Source organism: Vigna unguiculata, chromosome 1, assembly GCF_004118075.2.
Source record: "Vigna unguiculata cultivar IT97K-499-35 chromosome 1, ASM411807v1, whole genome shotgun sequence".
NCBI lineage: Eukaryota > Viridiplantae > Streptophyta > Magnoliopsida > Fabales > Fabaceae > Vigna > Vigna unguiculata.
The window spans coordinates 14,628,130-14,650,755 of NC_040279.1; the positions used below are offsets into that span (position 1 = coordinate 14,628,130).

At 36.7% G+C, this 22,626-nt stretch overlaps 1 long non-coding RNA gene and 1 pseudogene across 1 annotated transcript; both read left to right on the forward strand.

Moving 5' to 3' along the window:
• Window positions 1-325: 325 nt before the first annotated feature.
• LOC114181069 lies at window positions 326-10,745 on the forward strand. Its single transcript, XR_003603741.1, has 2 exons — window positions 326-758; window positions 10,142-10,745. It is a non-coding gene; the product is annotated as an uncharacterized LOC114181069 (long non-coding RNA).
• A 6,553-nt stretch (window positions 10,746-17,298) lies between these two features.
• On the forward strand, window positions 17,299-22,366 carry LOC114188575 (annotated as a pseudogene).
• The last annotated feature ends 260 nt before the right edge of the window (window positions 22,367-22,626 follow it).

Genomic DNA, 22,626 nt, shown 5'->3' on the forward strand with positions numbered 1-22,626 from the left:
AACAAGTCCTTATTAACTTCTCCATTGAAAATTACAAGGATGAGGTGTTATATGACTTAGTGCCTATGAAAGCAACTCACATCTTACTAATTTGAGTATAGATATATTCCTACTTTTACTTTCATCATATTTTAATTGTAATTTTATTTTTTTAATTTTATTTTATTTTTTCTTTTATTTAATTTTATCTTGTTCCTTTTTAATTTAATTTTATCTTTATTTAATTTTATTTTTTATTTTAATGTAATTTTAATATTTTGTTTTGTTTGATTTTTTTTCATAAAAAAATATATTCATATATAAAAAAAAATGAAAATGATAAAACTGAAAAAGAAAGGGGAATGAAAGTCCAACGGTTATGTGTCTGGTTATCCAAAGTCAACTCTTTCATTTTATCCTTTTACCCAGTTTTGGTTATGAGCATGAAACAAGAAATCTTAAGTGTTAGCATATCATAGCAACTGTGGCAGTCATAGGAGCAGGCCTAGCAACAGTGGTAGGGTGGCCAAAGGATAACCTGTCTCATGCTTTTTTATAATAGAAAAAATTCAAACAATCTCATAGCCAGGAGGAGAGTCAGTTTGAAAAAGGGGGGGGCCCTTCATAGCCAGGAGGAGAAGAAAAAAGGAGGGGACTGAATCTCTTGAGCTCTGAATTTTCTTGGCTCCCAGCAACAATCTCGGACCAACTGAAAGGAAGAACTGGAACAAGAGGAGAGTCCATTAATCACCCCTCCACCAACACAAAGAGACTAAGAGGTAAGCACCACCGTTCAATTATTGGTTGTTTGGATGAACGTCAAAGTGAAGTTATTTGTTGCTTGAATGAATATAATTTGTGTTATGTTGGATTTGTTATGTTTTACTGGTTTGAGATGTTGTCGTCCTCATTATTATTTGCTCATACTCACATTCCATTAACCCCAATCATTCAACCTCAAACGCCAACCACGAGTTAACTAATACAACTTCACTTTCTCCATTCTTCTTCTTCTTCGATAAAACAGTCCAAACATTGAATCATCAGCTCCACTTTCACCTCTACCACTAAACTGATAACCACCTAGACCTTGAACCTGAAAGAAAAAAAAAAAGAAAATACAGAGAAATAGAGTCCAGACACTGCAACCTTCATCACCCAATCACGTACCATTCCACCACCTCACCCCCAATCTCTCTTGTCGTCATCAGTATCACGCCCTCACCTCCACCCTCTCCAACCTTATCATCTCTCAATCTTTCATTCCCATTAACAAAACTACCCATATCCTCCGTTTCGATCACAATACACACTCCCAACTGTAATCTTTTTCGTTCATTTTCATCGCTCACCTGCATAAAACCAAAATAAAAAATAGAAAACAGAACAACAATAGGAAAAACAATCGTTGTCGCGTCGGCCGAAGTTTTGATTTCCATGATGCTCACGGACCCAGTCTCGGTGGCTGGCGTGGTGGTAGGGAGTCGCAAGACCTAGAACGTTTCTCTCGTGCGGAAGAAGAGAATCAAGGTTTGGAGACGAATGCGCGCCAGTGTGGACGCCGACGACGACTGGAATCGTTGACGTATTCCTCGGTAGGTAGGGCCGCGCAGCCGTGAGTGGGATCGGCGCCGTCGTGCGTCACGCGAGCAAGAAGACGCCGTTGGAGGAAAAGGAAGAAAGAGATGTGTTGCCAGTGAGTGGTGGTCGGCGTCGTCGTTAGCGTCCCTGGCCCGTCAGAATGGCTGCAGCGTTGATGATGGTTATGGATGGTGTTGGGTTCGTGCGTGAGAGGGAAATAGGAAACCCTTATGGTCTCCCTTTTGAGACGAAAGGGGTTAGGGTTGCCACACCCTTTTCATGTATTAGATCAGCCCATTTCTACTCGTTGCACCTCCATCTTTATTCTTCGCACCCCTCCATTACCATATGCAACCCATTTACCTTATCTACCTCCATATGTCATGTTATGTTTCTTCCTTTCTTTTCTTTGTGCACCCCTACTCTTATCCCTGCACCTCCCATATACTCTCTACACCCCTAAGTTTACTAACTCCAACACTCACTTGTGTTTTACTCCTATTTTGGGTTTGTTCTATAATTTACTCGTCGCACCACCACCTTTAATAAACACACCTCATTTACTTTATGTACCTCTCACTAATTACTCATGCACTCATATTCTATTTTTCACTTTTATCCATCTTAAATAATTTTATCCTTTTATTTATTTATTTTTTTTTGAAAAAACAAAAAATATTTGAAAATTATCAAAAATTGCAAAAAATAGAAAAATAAAAAAATAAAAATGTTCTCTTTCACTTCATTGTGTCTGTCCGGTCGCTCGTACCATGTGACACTTACTTTCTAAAAAATATCAAAAATAGTTTTCTTTCTCTTTTAGTGGCTGTCCGACCGGTCGCGTCGTGTGACACGTATTTCAAGTACTTCAAAAATTCCAAAAAAATATAAAATTTTCAAAATATAAAAACATTAACATTTTCAAACAAATATCTTTTTAAGAACTACATGATCTTTGATTCTCCACCATGAGATACGTAGGGGCAAGGCAAGTCCTTGTTAGGTTCACTTCCAAAAAAATCAAATCATTTTCTCAAATGCTTTCTAAATATCTTTTAAAGAACTACCTAACCCTGATTTCTCATTTTGAATGAGAATACGTAGCACCAAGGTCAATCCTTGTCGGGCCCAAAAAATTAAAATATATTTTTGTTTCTTTTTAGCATTATTGTCTTATTCTTTTTGGGGCAAATTAATATTTTGAAAACCACATCGATTTTGCATTTTTAATTAAAGGTACCGCCCTTGGGCGGGCGTTGTAGGGTGCTAACACCTTCTGTACGCGTAACCGACTTCCGAATTCAAAATCTGGTTTTTTGCAGACATGTCTTATCCTTACGGTTTTCCATAGTTTTCCAGAATAACTATGGTGGCGACTCCAAATCTCTTTTTTAAACCCGTTTTCTTTTTTTTGGTTCGTCATCCCGTCGCGATCTTGGTTGCGACAGATGGCGACTCCACTGGGGACGCTAGAGAGTCAAACCATTTAATTACATATGCAAACTTGATGTGATTTTCCTAATGTTTTCTTTCCCGCTTTCTTTCATTTGTGTATTCTTGTCTTTATATGTGTTTGTATATATTTTCCTTTTGGATTAATTATATGTGAATTACTTTGCTTATTTTGTTATATTTTTTGGAATTGCTCTATTTGCCTGGGAAGTTTTCTGGCTATTTTGCAGGTGGGGGTTTGGGTATGCATCATCCTCCCTTCACACACACATTGTACATATCATGAGTGGGGCCCTATACCCGAGTCTGTCTAACTTAGAATTATAGGAGATTGTGTAGCAGTGCCACAGTGGATGAACTTCCCAAGTGGTCATTGCGAGAACCCCAACTAGAGTTTTCTTGCTTCCTTGGTACTCTCACTCCTTTTTGTATACCAACTATTGTGGGGAATATCATGAAGTGGGCCATAGCTCTAGTGACCATTGTTCCTTAAATTTAGGAAACCACCCTAGTGAGCGCATGTACTTCACCTCAGACCTTAAGCACCAAACCTTTCCTAAGGCACAAAAGGAGATTGCTTGCTCTAATCCTCACCTTTTCGTGTGCATAATATACATGTGAATAAGTGCATGTTGAGGTACAATTATGCATCTCATTATTTTAATAGCATATCATGCATAACATTTTTATATCATATATCACATCTCATGAAAATAAGCGCCTCTTGAGGCGTAAACATGCATTTTATTTTGTCACTTAATTGCATATCATGTGATGAAGGATTATCTTGTTCCTTTTTAAGATTATTGAATATGGTGTGAGTTGATTAAGAAAGCTAAGTGAAATCCCCACTTGACATTAAGAAAGCAAGCTATCTAGATGTGAAGGTTCCTTTCACAAAGCTCAAGAGAAGAAGATGATGGATTGATTCAAAACAAAAAGGAAATTGAAATCACATAAACCATAGAAAACCAAGAATAATTAAAGGAAAAAGAAAACATAAAATGGAAAGGAAAGAAATGGTAAAAATGTGAGAAGCACGCCACTACAAGGCTAGGCTAGAAGCCATGACAACCTTGAAGATGAGTGGATGTGTGCCGCCACTTGCTATGCAAGATAAGGCTTAAAAGTGTTCACACCCAAGGGAGGAAACTCTCACAAATGGTTGAGACACAGGAGTGTTTTTACTTCAAAATGTTCAACCCTTTTACATGTCTAGGAACACCCCTTATATAGAAGAGTTTAGGGGCCTCTAAGCAAATAAAAGATACCTAAGGATCTTTCTACAAAAACCTAAATCTAGCTTCTAGAAACTAGGTCAAATAAGGTTACAAAAAATGAGAGACAAAAGAGCTAACTATGGTGTGTGCAAGGCTAATTTGGTTCTAGCACAAAAGGAGACAAAGAATGTGTCTCATATGTCTCGAAAAAGTAGCCAATGTGTGCTAAAAATAAAGGAGACCAAAGGTACATAGGTACACTTTCTTCATGCCTTTTACTTTATGCTTTATGCCTTTGCTTTACTCTCTCCTCCACATCATTTATGCTCACCAATCACCATGTGCCACCTAGCATTGATTTCTTACTCCTAATTAACTTGCAAAGCAAATAAACATAGATTAGCATGTTGGCTTAAGTCAAGTCAACTATAGTCAACAAGTCAAACCTAGTCAAAGGTCAACAAGTCAACTAAATTTGATTCAACTAAGTCAACTTTGAGAATCAAAAAAATAACAAACACAAATGAAAGGGATGAAGGATTAGTGAACTTCCTTTCTAAACATGCTTAGTCTTCTTAAGCATGTGCCTCCATCCTTGGTTGGGGTCAATCCTTCATCATCCTCCCCTCCTTGGAGAGAATTTGACCACAAATTCTTTAAGCCTTTGTAGATGGAGCTTGACTTGATTTGGGAGAGGATTTGTGCCTCCCTTTTATGAGCTCTTGTTCCATCCTTTCTAAGGGTATTAGCCCTAGCTTTGGATAGGCCATCTTTATTTTCTAGACTACTCTTCCTTTCTTGTTTGTGCTTTGGACCTTCCTTTTTGGCTTGGGAAGCGAAGGAAGGGTGATGTGCATCTTGCTTTGGAAGAATTTTTTTGTAGGAAAGTAACACCTTGGTGAAAGCTTGTCCTTTTTGTTTTTCTTCTTTATCTTTTTTTTATTATATTGCTATCCTTATTAACTTCTTGAGGTGATAGAGGTAGTAAGGTTGTCTTTTTCCCATTTATGAAGAAAATGTATTGGTTGGTATGGCCATCATGTAAAGTTTGTTTATCAAATTGCCATGGCCTACCTAGTAAGATATGTGTGACTTCCATGGGAACAACATCACATAGCACATCATCTTTGTAGCTTCCTATAGAGAAGTTAATTAGGACTTGTTTATTGACATCTATTTCTCCCTCTTTACTTATCCAAGCAAGCTTGTAGGGCTTAGCATGAGGAATGGTCTCTAAGCTAAGCTTTTCCTCCAACCTTGTGCTAGCTACATTGGTACTACTTCCTCCATCAATAATTAGAGAGCAAACCTATTTGTTAATTTTGCATCTAGATTGAAAAATGTTTTCTCTTTGAGTTGGCTCAAGCTCACTTTGATCTTGACATATCATGTGCCTTAAAAACATAGGGTCTTTCTAAAAAATTTTAGTTTTACTAGAGGAAGAATATTGTTTTGAAAGAGAAAGAGGAGATGAGTGTTCACTTTCAACATCATTACTCTTCTTGAAGATCATGGTCCTCTTGGTTAGGCAATTTAAAGCAATGTGATTATAACCCAAACATTTAAAACATTTAAGGGAACTTGATCTTGAAGAAGTGGAATGGTGAATGTGATCACTTGGTGACTTACTTTTACTTGGTGGTTCTTGATAAGAGTTAGAAGGGAACTTATCATGTTTATTTTTATCCTTTCCCTTCCATGAGTAACTAAAGTAGTGGTTGAGTGAGTAACTCTTCCTTGCCCTTCTTTTTCTTTTCAATTGAATTTCAATCCCAAGGGCAAATGTGAAAACATTTTCAAGGGTGGAGTACTCATACAACTCTACTTGGTCTTGTATGTCTCTCCTAAGACTATTGACAAATCTTTTTATTTTCTCTTTTTTAGTTTCTTTTATTTCAACCCTACGCATTTGAGACTCTAATTCTGATGAATATCACCCTACAAGGCTTTTCAGCTTGGGCGAATGGCCTGGCCCATTTAGTTTTTCTTTGTCATTAAATAAATAATCATTTTGGGCCTTATACTTTTATTGGGCCATTCTTTTGTGCTATCTTTAATTGTCTTGATTCTTTTTATGGCTAGGAGAATACAAGAGGAATGGGCCTTAAATGCGCATGCAAGGTCCAATATGAACTTCACATGGGCCAAGGAAGATGTGAAGACCTAGCCTAGGACACTTTGCTTGTAAATACTAGATTAGGATTTTATTTTGGGCTTTGTATTTTGGGCCCAGTAGAATAGGGTTTTCTTTGGGCCATGTATTGGGCCTTAGAGGAAATTGGGCTTTAGAAGTAATTTTGGAACAAAAAGGGGAATTGGGCCAAATGGGCCAAGAGTAGTGTGTCTACTCTAGAAAAGCCTAGAAGCTTCTCAAACTTGTTCTCCAAGGATGAGAGTTAGCTTCCCATGGCAAGACAAGTGTGACATGCTTAGGTGGCAAGTCACACGTCCCACATGCTCCTTTTTGGCTCCAAAATTCAACTTTCTAGACTCCTTTTTCCCTCCACTTTTTGGAGACTCCTTGGTCTCATTTTAGCCTATAAATAGAGAGCTTAGGACCCTTGTATTTTTATTCATGAATATAGTAGAGAAATTCTATTGAGATGACTCCAGACTCCTCTCTTTTTGTGAATCAACTTAGGCTAGAGTTCTCCTTCTTGGTTTCCTCTAGCCCCCTTCCTTGAGTGTTGGCCCAACCTCACTTGAGAGCTTCTCCAAACACCATTGCCGCATCATTTCTCCTCTCATCTTCTAGCTTCCGCACCTTCATCCTTCTCCATGGAAGCCTCATCAATTTTGCATGGCTTCTCCTTGGCTTCCTTACTCTTGAAGATGGACTCATCAAATTCTTTAAAGTACTCACTCACACTCATAGGACCTTGGTGAAGCCTTTGGAGCTTCAAAAGAAGTTCCTTCCTATAGGAGGGAGGAACAAATCTAGAGCGCATAAGAGTTTTAATGTCCATCCAAGAAGCCGCGGGTGGCCCTTGGTCATAATTCTTACAAACTTTATGCCACCAAGTATTGGCATACTCCAAATGAAGGAAGATTTTGGGATCACTTCCACCATAGAACTTAGGAATCTTTGGAGTTTGCTTCTCTTGTGTTGGGTTGCGCCTAGAATGCCCTCTTTTCCTAGCCTCTCTTTCTTGCTCTTTAGCTTCAAGCCTTTGAATGCGCTCTTGGATTCTTAGGTCACTTTGGTCCTTTTCTTTTCTCAATTGTTCAAAGGACTCCTTCCTAGACAACTCCAAATCCCGAAGCAATCTCATCAATGTATTTTTTTTGTTTGGAGTAGGTGCATTTGATGAACTTGCCATAATTCCTACAACAAAACACTCAAAGCCAAGACAAAATAAATGAATTAGGGGTTAGACAACATGAAAAACGAGACCAATTCCAACCAAAAATGCAACCCAAGTGTCTAGATCACACTCACAAAATAATAAGGCAACGCTAGCACTCAAAATCCACCAAAGGAATGAAGAAAACACTTCTAAAAACTTGTGCAAAACCTTTCAAATGCAAGACAAGTTATTCGGCCACAACACCTCAAGAGTTTAAAGAAAAGAAAACTAGTAAGACAAAACAAAGAACACCTAGTGACAAGCAAGAAAAACACAAAAACAAGGAAAGCTAAACTCTAAAGAAGAAAAGTTTGAGACAAAACATTTAACAAGACTAAAACAAAAAAAGCACATTTTAAAGACTTTATGGAAAGTACTTGACAAACATCTTCAAGTCTTAAATCATGCATACACCAAGAAAGATCATGACCAAGTTAAAGCATGGAACTAATTAGCCAATATCACCCAATTCTCAAGTATGAAAACTAGTAGCATAACACCTAGTGAAAAACACACTTTTAGTTCACCAAGGAACAAGGTTTCTCTTGGTTTTTAGGCAAAAATTGGTGCAAAATTTTCTTCTTTCACAACTAGTTTCATAAAATGGTGAGAAAGAGTTTTAGGTGGCATGGACACTTAGTTCCTCAAGTTTTAGGCCAAAATCAATTTCATGGAGCATACATCAAGCAAGACATAAAGTGAAAGCAAGATTCAAATACTTGGAAAAACAAGAATAAGAAAACTTCAAGTTAACATATGACATATGACTCAAACAAAAGTTAGGCACATTTAAAGACTCAACATGACATACACAAAGACACAAACATGTAGCTATCATGCATTTAAACTCATGGATTTGAGGCTCAAAAACTAAGCATCCAAAGACATGTTATCCAACCACATTTAGGAGCTTAAAGAGGTGCAAAAACCTTAGCCAAAGTGCCACAACAGAACCTGAAAATGCTCATTCACGTATTCTTGGCAGATCTGACCTTTGCTCACTAATTTCATCATAACTTTCGCCACAGAACTCCAAATGCGTTGGTTCTTTTTTTCTGGAAAATAGACTCAGAGCTTTTTTTTCTGGTGCAGTTTAATGTTTTAAAATCATCACGTTTTCTGCGAGCACTGTTTTTGTGTGTAAAGGAAGTGGATTTGAACCATACCAAGATAGCTACAACAAGACAAGGTTAGCACATGAAAAACACCATATTCAAGATAACCTAGGCTCTAGATACCAAATGATGAAGGATTATCCTCTTCATTTTTAAGATTATTGAATATGGTGTGAGTTGATTAAGAAAACTAAGTGAAATCCCCACTTGACATTAAGATAGCAAGCTATCTAGATGTGAAGGTTCCTTTCACAAAGCTCAAGAGAAGAGGATGATAGATTGATTCAAAACAAAATGGAAATGGAAATCACATAAACCATAGAAAACCAAGAACAATTAAAGGAAGAAGAAAACATACAATGGAAAGGAAAGAAATGGTAAAAATGTGAGAAGCATGTCACTACAAGGCTAGGCTAGAAGTCATGACAACCTTGAAAATGTGTGCCGCCACTTGCTATGCAAGATAAGGCTTAAAAGTATTCACACCCAAGGGAGGAAACTCTCACAAATGGTTGAGACACAAGAGTGTTTTTACTTCAAAATGTTTAACCCTTTTACATGTCTAAGAGCACCCCTTATATAGAAGAGTTTAGGGGCCTCTAAGCAAATAAAAGATACCTAAGGATGTCTATACAAAAACTAACCCTAGCTTCTAGAAATTAGGTCAAATAAGGTTACAAAAAATGAGAGACAAAAGAGCTAACTATGGTGTGTGCAAGGCTAATTTCTTTCTAGCACAGAAGGAGACAAAGAATGTGTCTCATATGTCTCCAAAAAGTGACCACATTGTGCTAAAAACAAAGGAGACCAAAGGTACATAGGTACACTTGCTTCATGCCTTTTACTTTATGCTTTATGCCTTTGCTTTACTCTCTCCTCCACATCATTTATGCTCCCCAATCACCATGTGCCACCTAGCATTGATTTCTTACTCTTAATGAACCTACAAAGCAAACATAGATTAGCATGTTGGCTTAAGTCAAGTCAACTATAGTCAACAAGTCAAACCTAGTCAAAGGTCAACAAGTCAACTAAAGTTGATTCAACTAAGTCAACTTTGGGAATGAAAAAAATAACAAACACAAATGAAAGGGATGAAGGTTTAGTGACCTTCCTTTCTAAACATGCTTAGTCTTCTTAAGCATGTGCCTCCATCCTTGGTTGGGGTCAATCCTTCATCATCATGCATGGTGCTCTTTAATCACATTGGCATACAAAGTGAATAAGTGCCTCTTGGGGCACAAACTTGCATTGCATTCACTTATCTTTGTTCATAGTAGCATGTACATAGTCTTTTAATCCATAGCATGCATCCTCACTTCATCTAGCATAATGCATTCATATGTTGATACCATTTGCATAGGCATGGTTAGGCCTTGCATTACATGAATTTATTTTTGCATTCATTAGTTGATGCTAATAAAATGAAAATCGCGGCACCTTGAAGGACTTGCTAAGATCATGGAGAATATGAGAGACTTAAGAAGCGGTGAAAGCTGATGTCGAGCAATTGAAAGAACAAATGAGTCAGATCCTGGAGGCCCTAAAAGCATTACAAAACAATGAGGAAACTTCAGCTCCACCACATCAACCAAGAGATCAGATGATCCAAACATTTCCACCTTATGGCCTCCCTTCAAGTTACCTTCCACCTATCAAAGAGGATATGACACAAGCATATACCCAAAAGGCGAATGGTCACATATCTGTAACTCATATTAGAGATGAAAATGAATTAGGGGCAACCACTCTTACAAAGCCTCTGGAAATGTTCAACCAAATGTTGTGCAGGTGGCATCAACAAAGGAACCTGAGATGAAGCCTCCACACTATGTTGCCATATCAGTGGATGTCGAAGTAGCCAATAACAAGTTAGAAATGCTGGAGAAAAGGATAAGAGTCATGGAAGGTGGAGGAAGCCCTGAGTTTGAAAATGTTATAGGGTTGTCCTTAGCCCTAAATGTAGTGATACCTCCAAAGTTTAAATTACCTGAGTGTGAAAAATATAGAGGGACCACTTGTCCTAAGAGCCACATAATGATGTATGGCAAGAAGATGGCTGCACATGCACATAATGAAAAGTTGTTGATCCATATTTTCAAAGATAGTTTGGTTGGCATGGCGCTAAAATGGTATGTTCATCTTGAGTCTTCATGCGTCCAGTCTTGGAAGGATCTGGTAGATGCTTTCATGAAGCAATACAAATATAACATGGATGTGGCTCCTGACAGATTGCAATTGCAGAACATGGTGAAGAAGGAATCTTAATCATTTAAAGAATATGCCCAAAGGTGGAGAGAAATTGCTGCTCTTGTAGAGCCTCCTTTGAGTGACAAGGAAATGATTACCATATTCCCAAATACTCTACAATCACCATTTTATGAACACATGATAAGTAGTGTCTGCTCAAGCTTTCCTGATATAATGATAATTGGAGAGAAGATTGAGGGTGACATAAGAAGTGGAAAAATTGCACTTGGCCTGAATGTGGTAGCAAATTTGAATGAGCATGGTCCCGAATATGGGAAGAATAAAGAACAAATGGCTAATCCACATATCATTGTTTGTCCCCAAAAGTTGCAATGTGATGAATCCAATAAGGCCATTAGGAAAAGAAATTAGAATCGGGACAAGAAGGTGATGAATTTCACTTCTATCCCTATGACTTACACAGAGAAATTATCAGATATCCTCTGTAAAAACCTTATAGAGGTTTGTCCTACTAGGCCTGTACGATCTCCATAACCGAAGAATTATGACATAAATTTTAGATGTGATTATCATGGAGGAGCATCAAGACATTCAAGCGAAGCATGTGGAGCTTTAAAGCGCAAAGTGCAATCCTTGGTTGATTCAGGACGGCTGACATTTGAAGGACGACAACCCGATGTTGAAGAAAATCCTCTATTGGAGCACGAAAATTCCCCTACATGAAAATCTCCATGAATTTGTAAACACTGGCACTTTCATGTTTTTCATATTGTGGTAGTGGTGTGGTTTCTCTTCCGTATTGTTATGACAATTATGTTTAGTTGAACTACTCTCCTTCATGGATTTCAAGTATAATATATATCTTATCTTTCATCAAGAACAAGTCCAAAAAGGTGTCGCGAAAAAAAAAATAAAACAAAGCAAGATGGTCACGTTTTAGCCATTTGTTTTCTTGCAAATCATCAAACTCGTGCTTTTCAAAAAAAAAAAAACAAATGAAACAAAAAAAGAGAGAAAAGAATAAAAAACAATATCATTTTGTTATGTGGTTTAATGTTTCAATCAAGATTAAAAAGTTGACTTTTTTCTTTTAAGACGTTCGCACATGCATTGCTTGAAAACATCACCATTCGGTCTCCTAAAATAAAAGGATTTGTCCTAACATCATTTTCCCAGCCCAAAGTAATAAACCCAAACTTTTATACTGGGGTAGATTTGCCAAGGTTATTCTTGCTTGTACTGCTAGGGTGATCTCTGAATCAGTCGGGACGAATTAAATAATTTTGCTAGATTGAAAACCCCAAAGGGTAGTCTCGGCAAAAAAAAAAGGCCAAAAGGAAAGAAAACAAACGATTCACGAGTTTTGTCGCAGAATTCATCTATTGAAAACAAACGATTCACGAGTTTTGTCGCAGAATTCATCTATTAAAAACAATGCAATTTGAATTTGAAATGATGTAGGCCATCTTTCTCTATAAAAAAAAAGTAAAAATTATCTCTTGCTACCCTATTGAGCCGAAAATAAGTCTTTTTCAAAATTTCTCCCAAACAAGGATTATCATTATAGTAGAAGTCAACTCAAATGAACCTAGAAAGCACTCAGTAATTAAATAAAGGAGACATCAAGGAAGAATAAGCCAAAAGGCAAGAAGAATCATAAAGTGAAAACACGATCTGAAAAAAATGTTCAAAAAGTTGACAAATAGGTAATCTAATACCTATATGATAACCCTGGTTTCAAAAAGTGATAACTGATAAACATTCATTTGGGCCTTTGTATCCTTTCTTTCAAAACCTTTCAACCCACAACCCTGTTACAAGCCAATTAAAAGTCCACACAGATTGAAGAATGATTGCTCTGATTTTCATAAAGCTTAATTCTTTGATATGGCAACATGGCTATCAATGCGAACGTTAAAAATGAATGAATGAAAGAAAAAAAAATGCAAAAATGCAAAAAGGAAACAATGAAAGAAAAGTAATGTCTCAAGAATAGGAGAACTCCTTGTTATCCAATCGAAAGCAAGCAAGAAAAACCAACCAATTGGTGTGATCTTTTCATCCAATCCTTTTCAGTCAATCCTTTCTGTTTCCACTACCTCTTTTGAAACAACACCCACACCCTTTGTTCATTCAAATTCTTCTCCAAACACCAAAACTAGGGCAGTTTTGTGGGTCTCACAAGAATTTCTCAGCCCAATGCTCATAAATCCCCATTTGGTGAAACAAAACTCATTGGTCGATCAAAATCTTTTGTTTATACCAAAATTGGGACAGCTTTGCGGGTTTCACATAAGCATCTCGCATAACATTCATTGATCCATATCCTCATACTCCATTTTCCCATATACCACGACTGGGGAAATTTTTGGGTCACTTGTGTTTTTCATCTTGTATTCACATATTACCTCCCTTTTTAGGAATGTGTGAGGAAAGACGTGTCCACATTGTTGTCCCAATCTCCTCAAAACCCTTCCAAATATTCCCCATTTTTCACCCATCTGTGAATTAAAGCAAGCATGTTGGATGTCATAAGAGGGAAAGTCATGTGCATAATCATCTTAAACATTAAACCTAGAAGTTTGTGACATTCCTCAATTTTGAAAGTATTAAAAATAATTGAGTTTGATTATTGCAAAGAGAACAATTGACTCTAAAAAAGAAAATTCAAAACAGCATAACATAACAAGTTTTTCATCATGCATTCATGCATTTCAGGATCTTGATATCTACAATAATGTTTTGACTCCTTGTGCTTGAATTAAGCAAACATATCATGCATAACCATTTGCATGTCCTACCATCATGGCATGTTTTGACAACAGATTCAAAAAATATTGACATCATAACATGAGTGAGCATTTTCATGCATCATACATCTTGAACCATTGTTTCTTCTGAAGGAACCAATTTACAAGAATCATTCTCTTGACACTTCTTGGATTAGCGGTCCTCTTCATTCATATGAATGACCTATATATATTCTAAGTCCAATTTTGCATTGGCCCACAAAGCCGAGTTTCGTATTGGCCCACCAAGGCCAGTTTTGTACTGGCCCACCAAGCCCAGTTTTGTACAGGCCCACAAAGCCCAGTTTTGTACTGACCCACCAAGCCCAGTTTCGTACTGCCCACCAAGCCCAATTTTGTACTGGCCCTCAAGCCCAACTTTCACACTGGCCCATCAAGCCCAATTTTGCCTGGCCTCCAAGCCTAGTTTTATCTGGCCTAAGCCCAGTTTTGTCTGGCTCACCAAGCTCAGCTTTGTTTGGCCCACCAAGCCTAGTTTCGTACTAGCCCACCAAGCCCAGTTTCGTATTGGCCCACCAAGCTCAATTTTGCACTGGCCACCAAGCCTAGTTTCGTACAGGCCCACCAAGCCTAGTTCCGTACTGGCCCACCAAGCCCAATTCTGTAATGGCCACAAAGCCCAATTCTGTACTGGCCCACCAAGCCTAGTTTCGTACTGGCCCCCCAAGCCCAGCTTTGCTTGGCCACCAAGCCCAGTTTCGTACTGGCCCACCAAGCTCAGTTCAGTACTGGCCTACCAAGCCCAATCCTGTACTGGCCCACCAAGCTCAATTTCGTATTGGTCCAACAAGCCTAGTTCTACTTTGGCCCACCAAACCCAATTCTGTATTGGTAAAAATTGAGGTGCAGAAGTGATTCTGTATTGGCCCATCAAGCCCAGTTACGTACTATCCCACCAAGCCCAGCTTTGCCTGACCCACCAAGCCCAATTCTGTATTGGCCCAACAAGCCCAGTTCTGTACGGGCCTACCAAACCCAATTCTGTATTTGTCCAACAAGCCCAGTTCCGCACTGGCCCACAAAGCCCATCTCACTTGGCTCGCTAAGCCTATCTCGCATGACCCTCAAAGCCCAAGATATCCAGCCCACAAAGCCTAGCTCGCCTAGTCTGCTAAGTCCCGTTTTTGAGCAAAACAAATAATGAATAATAAATAACAAAATAAATAATGAAAGAAATAAAAAATGCATAAAAATTCTTTCCACCATGTTTCATATTATCATACACTCTCATCATATCACATCATCCATCATTCATCATAAAAATCAATGAAAGTCGATTAAAAAAGAAAATCGCTCAAAAAGAAAAAAAATTGGCGAAAAATCAATAAGTACCATTATTTTGCACAAGTTTCACCAATGTTAAGCATTCATGTGATGTTTTCCAATGCATCAAAATTAAACCTCAGGTTTCTCCTTTCGGACAATGACCATGTCCTTAGGATTGGTCAAGTCCAGATCCTCCTTTCCTCACGACCCTCTCCTTTGGAATGGTCAAGTCCAGGTTATGACCTTCTCCTTGGGAATCATCAGGTCCAGTTGTTCTTGTTTACATCAAGACCCTCTCCAATGGAATGGTCATTGATCTTCTCATGATTACATCGAGACCCTCTACAAAGCAATGGTTGTCGATTTCTTTACATAGAGACCCTCTCCCAGGAATGGTCGAATCCACACACAAAAATTCAAAAAAAAAAAATCAAAATATGAAAGCACATAAAAAAATCTAAAAAAAAAGAACAAAATTCAAAAAAAAAATTCAAAAATTCAAAAACAAAATAAAAAAACACTTAATTTCAAAAAAAATGAAAACAAAAAGATTTCTAACACTCAACGTCTATTTAGCATCATGACCCTCTCTAGTAGAATGATTAGTGATTTCTTTCTTTCTTTCTGGATAAGACTTGGTTGAATCCATCTCCACTTTTCGGATCTTGGCCCACTTCATGGAATTGGTCATCACATCCCTTTAAATCAGTTTTTATTCACCCTCTTCCTTGTCAAAACCCGAACGAAATTAGTGTTTTTATCTTTACTTATATTTTACTATGATATTACGAAAAGTCAATTTTCATATTATCGGTAAAATCTAAGTAAAGAGGGACAATTGTCAACACCCAAATTCGTCCGGGTAAAAAAAAATAATTTTTTTATTATTTTAAAATACTTAGGAAAAGGGGAAAATAGGAAAAAGTGAGCGTTAATTTGAGTATAAATATATTCCTACTTTTACTTTCATCATATTTTAATTGTAATTTTATTTTATTTTTTTTTTTTTTTTATTTTATTTAATTTTATCTTGTTCCTTTTTTAATTTAATTTTATCTTTAACTTTATCTTTATTTATTTATTTATTTTATTTTTGTTTTTAATTTAATTTAATTTAATTATTTTGTTTTGTTTGATTCTTTTTCATTAAAAAATATATATATTCATATGTAAAAAAAAATTAAAATGATAAAACTGAAAAAGAAAGGGGAATGAAAATCCAACGGTTATGTGTCCGATTATTCGAAGTCAGCTCTTTCCTTTTATCCTTTTACCCAGGTTTGGTTATTACCATGAAACAGGAAAGTTTAAGTGTTAGCGTATCACGACAACCGTGGTAGTCATAGGAGCAGGCCTAGTACCATGGTAAGGTGGCCAGAGGATAACTTGTCTCATGCTTTTTGATAATGGAAAAAATTCAAACAAAACATACATTGTTCCTGTAGAGAACAAACAAGATATGTCAGACACAAGTATTACCTTACCCTGGTCCACCATCTCCTCAGTAGGCTTTCTCCCGATTGATATATATCACTCATGGGTATCTCGGAGTGGTCGGTTGGACTTGGGAGGGTTACCTGCAGAAGGTAATGAATCCGTACCTTTAATTTGTGGGGTCCATGCATATTTATAGATTTTTAATTATGTATGGCCATGTCATGGGCTGGGCCCTAGTTTGGGCCATAGGTGGGTCTGGGCCTTAGCCCAGGCCCTTAGTTTGATTATTGTGGGCTTGTTGAATTTTAGAAGTGCTTTGATTTCGTTAAGTTTCTTAGAGTGGCCGGTCTAGACTGACTACTCTTTTAGCAGCTTGTGCCGCAATTATTCGCTTGTCGTCTAAGGCTGGTTATTCTTTTAGCGGCTTAGGCAGGTTGCTCTTTTAGCGGTTTAGGCCTGTTAGGCTTAGGTCAGCTTAGGTCGGCTACTTTATTTGTTTTGAGTATAGATATGGTGGTCGTTTATTATTACTATTTGGTTGGACCGGCTAGGTGTGGTACACCAGTCCCCCAGCCTTTGCCGATATATACATGGCGGTGAAGGATGATATGTGCTGACGTGTTAGCGAGGCCGGCTAAGTGTGGTACACCAGTCCCCCAGCCTTTAAGTGTGATGAACAGTATTAAGGCTAAAAGTGTAAAGAGTTTTGTGGCAGGTGAAGGAGTTATGACGTTTGGAATTCATGTCTATAAATGAAGATGTTGCTGGTAGTGCGTCCATATTATTTCATTTGCAAAAAATCTGAGATCACTTACTTCGTGTGCGTTAGAGCTGTCTGATACCTTCCTTATCTCCTCCGTCATCCTAAAAAGAATCAGGTATGTCTAATAGTAGTGGTAGGGTTTCCTTGTCGAGTTCCAGTAGTGAGAGGTTTGGAGGTAGCGGGAGTAGACGAGCTGTTAGTAGTGATAGGGAGGAAAAAGGAAACATAGGGAAGATCCCCATGGAGAGTGTAGTTGAGGTTAGGAAAGATCCACCTGAGGAGTTGGCGGAAAGCAGCTGGCTAGCGAAGGCCGGGTACGAATGGGTAGCGACAGACGTGCAAACACAACAGTCGCTATTTCATTGGTCATGGTTACTGAAGTTGTGGCTGAACTGTACGCCAATCTTTGAGAAAGGTGCCCGAAGGGACATAGTGGTGCCGGAGAGGGTAACTGCTGTGGAATGTGTCTGCCATGGCCAAGAAGGAGCTGCCAAGGAGTTCTTTTATATGTACATGTGTCACTTCTCACAATTACACAACCGATTGTTGTTCGATGAATTCACCATGGGAGTGTTACGGCTGCTGAATGTTGGTCCTACCCAGCTCCATCCGAATAGCTTGGCATACTTGCAAGCGTTCTGGTTGTTGTGTATGGCGTTGTATTTGCAACCGTCTCCACGGGCATTCCTGTATTTCTTTATTACAAGGCCGAGAAGTTCGATGACGTGGTTGTCGCTGATAAGTTGGCCTGGTTTCAACAGACTATATGCTTTTACCCAATCCTTTAAACACTTTAAAGATGGGTTTTTTAAGGTGGTGGTAAAGCAAGTTGACCAGTCACATTTTTATATTGCTGACGGCAATACTAAGTTTCCGTTCTTCTGGACTGGCAACCCTTGGAGGTATAAGGTGATTTCGAGGGAGGATTTGTCGATGGCCGAGAAGGAGGTGGTAGATACCTTGATGCGCTTTAGCGATAAGATGCCCACTAAGGGCTTAGTTAGGGTTTATAATTTGGTTCACCCGATTATAGATATTGAAGGTATCTTTCTGTAATTTTGAGTGTTATTTTATGTTCTTGCATTCTAATGGTTTGTGTGTTGTGGGTTGCAGGACATATGACACAGATGGGCAAGAAAAACTTGACACATGTACATATAAAGGAAAGGATGTGAATAGCATATCATGCATAATATTTTTATATCATACATCACATCTCATGAAAATAAGCGCCTCTTGAGGCGTAAACATGGATTTTATTTTGTCACATAATTGCATATCATGTGATGAAGGATTATCTTGTTCCTTTTTAAGATTATTGAATATGGTGTGAGTTGATTAAGAAAGCTAAGTGAAATCCCCACTGGACATTAAGATAGCAAGCTATCTAGATGTGAAGGTTCCTTTCACAAAGCTCAAGGATTGATTCAAAATGAAAAGGAAATGGAAAGCACATAAATCATAGAAAACCAAGAAGAATTAAATGAAGAAGAAAACATAAAATAGAAAGGAAAGAAATGGTAAAAATGTGAGAAGCACGACCAGGTTAGGCTAGAAGTCATGGAAACATTGTAGATGAGTGGATGTGTGCCGCCACTTGCTATGTAAGATAAGGCTTAAAAGTATTCACTCCCTAGGGAGGAAACTCTCACAAATGGTTGAGATACACGAGTGTTTTTACTTCAAAATGTTCAACCCTTTTACATGTTTAGGAGCACCCTTTATATAGAAGAGTTTAGGGTCCTCTAAGCAAATAAAAGATCCTAAGGATGTCTCTACAAAAACCTAACCCTAGCTTCTAGAAACTAGGTCAAATAAGGTTACAAAAATGAGAGACAAAAGAGCTAACTATGGTGTGTGCAATGCTAATTTCGTTCTAGCATAAAAGGAGACAAATAATGTGTCTCATATGTCTCCAAAAAGTGACCAAAGTGTGCTAAAAACAAAGGAGACCAAAGGTACATAGGCAGGGGCGGAAGTACTGAGGGACAAGGGGGAGCCACGGCTCCCCCAACCGTTTTTGTTTTCATTTTTTTTATATATATAAAAAATAATATTTAAAAATTATTACTTTATTTATATTAATTAATTTTTATTTTATTTTATTTTCTATATATTTTAAAAAAATATATTTATATATTACTACTTTATTTATATATTATTACTTTATTTATATATTATTATTTTATTTATATATTATTACCTTAATTTAGTTTAAAAAATCTGTTTTAAAATTTAAAAATCACGTTTTGTTCTCTATTATAATTTTTATACTTTTCTATTTGGTTTCTCTCTTCTGTGCCTCCATCTCTTTCTCCCCTTTTATTTCCATCTCAATTTTCACCATCAATTCCTTATTATTTTCAAAATCAAATTGCACTACGGAAAAATTGAAGAGTTAAGGAATATTTTGAACCGAACAATTTCTTCTTTTGAGTAAGTTCATCTTTTCCTTTTTATTTTTGAAGCAATATGTTTTCCTCTTGTATGTGGCTTTTCTACGCTCTATGCATATATCTATCTGTTAGAGATCATAAAATCATAAAATCATGCTTTAATTGTTGATCAAACTCTTCTTTGGGGTATTCATAATTTTATCTTTTTGTAAATAGGTGAGAGGTGAAAAATTTATATTAGAAAAATTATGATAAAGAGTAAAAGAATTGATTCTTTTTTCAAGAGGAAGGCTTGTGATGAAGATGAAAAAAATGCATCTACATCATCTAAAAGTGAGAAACTTCATGAGAATCCAAATATTGAAGAAAATGAAAAACAACTCTCTAAGGTTCCTAAAGTTACACATAATGAATTTGAAAATACTTTAGAACGTGATCCGAGAAAGCGTCTTCAAATTTGGCAATACCCACCAAATCAAATTGATGAGGTACGGAGGGCTTATCTAAAATGGGGTCCATATCAAATGCGTCTAGAAAATTATCCATTTTCTGGTAAAGATGATCATCCAAGAAGATTTCAGTACACATGGTTTAGCTTATTTCCTTCATGGTTAGAGTATTCGCCATTAAAAGATGCTGCATATTGCTTACCATGCTATCTTTTTAGTAAAAAACCAAGCAGACGACCTGGCTCAGATGTTTTCATTGTTACAGGTAATTGAGTTTATTTTCATTGAATTCTAATTGGCAATAAGTTTATTGTCATCAACATGTTTTAACTTTTTGAATGTTATTTTATAGGTTTTAAAAATTGGAGGAAAGTTAATAATGGAAAAAATTGTGCTTTCCTTAAACACATTGGGAAGGATCCTTGTTCACCACACAATATTACAGTGTCTGCTTGTCAAGACTTGTTAAATCAAAATTGTCACATTAGGAATGTTTTGGAAGTGCAAAGCTCAGATTAAATTATGAAGAATCGGTTACGTCTCAAGACTTCAATCGACACAGTTCGTTTTTTATCACTTCAAGCTTGTGCTTTTAGAGGTCATGATGAAAGTACTGAATCGAGGAACCAAGGTAATTTTCTTGAGATGATAAAACTCATAGCATCATACAATGATGAAGTTGCAAAAGTTGTGTTGGAAAATGCTCCATTCAATTCCAAATATACTTCACCCAAAATTCAAAAGGAGTTATTGAATATTCTTTCTAGTAAAGTGAAAAATCATATTCGTGAGGAAATTGGGGATTCCAAGTTTTGTATAGTTGTCGATGAAGCTCGTGATGAATCAAAAAAAGAGCAAATGGCTCTTGTTTTGAGATTTGTTGATAAAAATGGTTTTATTCAAGAGCGATTTTTTGATATTGTGCATGTTAAAGACACTGCAGCAATAACTTTGAAGAATGAATTGTGTGTTGTACTATCTCGACATAATCTTAATGTTTCTAATATCCGTGGTCAAGGGTATGATGGTGCTAGCAATATGAGAGGAGAATGGAATGGATTACAAGCATTATTTTTGACTGATTGTCCTTATGCATATTATGTTCATTGTTTTGCTCATCGGTTACAACTTGCCTTGGTTGCTGCATCAAGAGAAGTTATTCCAATTCACCAATTCTTTTCAAAATTGACTTTCATTGTCAATATTGTTTGCTCTTCTAGTAAACGTCATGATGAGTTACAGGCTGCCAAGTTAGATGAAATTGCATATTTGTTAGAAATTGATGAGCTTGAAAAGGGTAAAGGGGCAAATCAAATTGGTACTTTAAAACGAGCTGGGGATACCCTTTGGAGCTCCCATTTCTCTTCTATTTGTAGCTTGATCAATATGTATGATGCAACTTGTTTAGTTCTAGAAAAAATTACTGTTGATGGATCTACTTATTCACAACGTGGTGATGCTGATAATGCTTACAAAAGCTTGACCTCATTTGAGTTTATACTGATCTTGTATTTGATGAGAGAAATTATGGGGATAACAAATGTTCTTTGTCAAGCATTACAACAACAATCTCAGGATATAGTTAATGCTATGCGTCTAGTTTGTTCTACAAAAGGACTTATTCAAAACTTGAGAGAAAATGGTTGGGATAAGTTATTAAAAAAGGTGACTTCTTTTTGTGAAAAACATGATATTGAGGTGCCTAATTTTGGGGCTTCTTATGTAGCAAGGCAAGGACGCTCTCGTCACCAAAAGGATCATATTACAGTGGAGCATTATTTTAAAGTTGAAATATTCTTTGTTACCATTGATAAGCAATTACAAGAGTTAAATAGTAGATTTAATGACCAAGCAATGGAGTTATTAATTCTAAGCTCTGCTTTGGATCCTAAGGATGCTTATAAAGCTTTTAATATTGATAAAATTTGCACTCTTGTGGAAAAATATTATCCCATGGATTTCAATGAGCAAGAGAAGATTAATTTGAATTTTCAACTTCAACATTTCATTATTGATGCTCGTCAAGATTCAAATTTGAAGAATTTATCAACAATGCAAGAGTTATGTACATGTTTGGCAACAACAAAAAAGTCTGAAGTTTACTACTTGATAGATAGATTACTTCGTCTTATCATGACTCTTCCAGTTTCTACAGCTACAACTGAAAGATCTTTTTCTGCAATGAAAATAATCAAGAACAAGTTGAGAAATAAGATGGAGGCTGAATTTTTAGCAAGCACTATGATAATCTATATTGAAAGGGATATTGCAACTAGCTTCAGCTCTGATTCAATTATTGAAGATTTTAAGTCATTGAAAGAGCGTAAAGGAGCACTCTGAATAAAGGTAACTTTTGTTGTTTTTTTTTATATTATTGTTGATGATAAACTTTAGGTTACTCTTTCATATATATTATTGTTATATTGTTTAGATTCTATTGTCATGAATGCTTATTTTGAATAAAAAAAATGATGTAAAAAAATTAATTTTTTTTAATTAAAAAAAATTATTATTTTTTAATTAAAAAAAATTATATATAACAAATATAATTTGGCACCCTTACAATTTTTGGTCTAGTTCCGCCACTGTACATAGGTACA